We start from the raw sequence: 1,512 nt of genomic DNA on the forward strand, positions 1-1,512 counted from the left end.
GGGGGGGGGGGGAAGGAGTTTTGTCTCCCAGCAGACAATTTGTCTGGAGATGTTTTTTCGTTTGTCATGATGTGGGTGGGTGGGTTGGGGGAGAGGTGGTTTGTTACTGGCTTCCAATGGGTGGAGGCTGGGAATGCTGGTAAACATGCCACGATGCATGGGGCAGCTCTTTTGTTTTTTCAATTTATTTTTATATTTTTATTTATTGGTGAAGGAAAGTGCAGTGTTTGTTTTCTGGCCATACAAGTAATCTGGGACAGCTGGTGTTCAAAAAGCCCAAACTCTCCCATGGGTTTCAGGAAAGGGTTTTTACTTACCAGCTCTATGACCTTGATTCTTTTACTTAATCTCACTGTATCTCAGTTACTTAATAAAATGATGGCAGCCTGTATGGGAGAGAAGTTTGGGGAAGAATGGATGCATGTATATGCATGGCTGAATCCCTTTGCTGTGCACTTGAAACTATTCCAACATTGTCAATAGGCTGTGCTGTGCTTAGCTGCTTCAGTCATGTCCCACTCTTTATGACCCCATGGACTGTAGCCCACCAGGCTCCTCTGCCGATGGGGCTACTCCTAGCGGGAATACTGGAGTGGGTTACCATGCCCTTCTCCAGGGGATCTTCCCAACTCAGAGATCAAACTCAGGTCTCCTGTGCTGCAGGTGGATTCTTTACCTTCTGAACTGGTGGCGGGGAGGCGGTTAATAGGCTATACTCCAGTATAAAATAAAAAGAAAAAGGATGGAGGTTTAAAGACCAGATGAGGGAAGGGGGGGTCACAGGGGTTAACATCATCAGTCCTCAGGCTATAGGAGACCTGGGGGCTGTGTGCTTGTGGTCATCAAGTAATTAAACATCTTCCTGATGGGAGTTTTAGCATCTGTAAAACAACTCAGGAATGGGCATCAGATGGTGTTATCCAGGTTCTTCAGGGAGGAGCTACAGCAGAGCACAGAGGGGAGGGGTCTGTCCCGGGAAGACCCCGTAGGGTCTGCTTGGTTATAGAAGGACTGTTGAAATCCATGCCTCTGCCATCCCCTCTCTGGGCCCCTCTGGGCATTCCAGAGTATGGGGAGTCACCTCCAAAGTGAGGCAGTGCTGGGAGGGAGCTCGTTGTGAAGCCAGCATCAGGAGGCCGTCTCTAGGGTGGAGCTGAAACCGCACGGCTCAGATGGGGACTTGAACCCTCTGTCTTTTTAACTAAAATCACACACCTGGTCTCAGGTCTTAATGCAGCTCAGGCACCTTGTGTCTCATTGCAGAAAGAATGCAGTGAAAAACAAAAGTGATGGGGAAGAGGTGGGTTTATTTAGAGAGGTACACATTCCGTAGACTGCCGGGAGCCAGCGTGAGGAATCCCGCCCATGGCAAAGGTCATGAGGAAGGAAGCCTGACAAAACGCAAAGGCGTGATCTGGCTTCAGGGGTTTCTCCTGGGTTTTCCTGAACATCTACCCCCCAAAACCAGAGTCTGCCTGCCTTATTGTACTGTGCTTTCCACACACCACCACC

This window comes from Budorcas taxicolor, chromosome 24, assembly GCF_023091745.1.
Source record: "Budorcas taxicolor isolate Tak-1 chromosome 24, Takin1.1, whole genome shotgun sequence".
NCBI lineage: Eukaryota > Metazoa > Chordata > Mammalia > Artiodactyla > Bovidae > Budorcas > Budorcas taxicolor.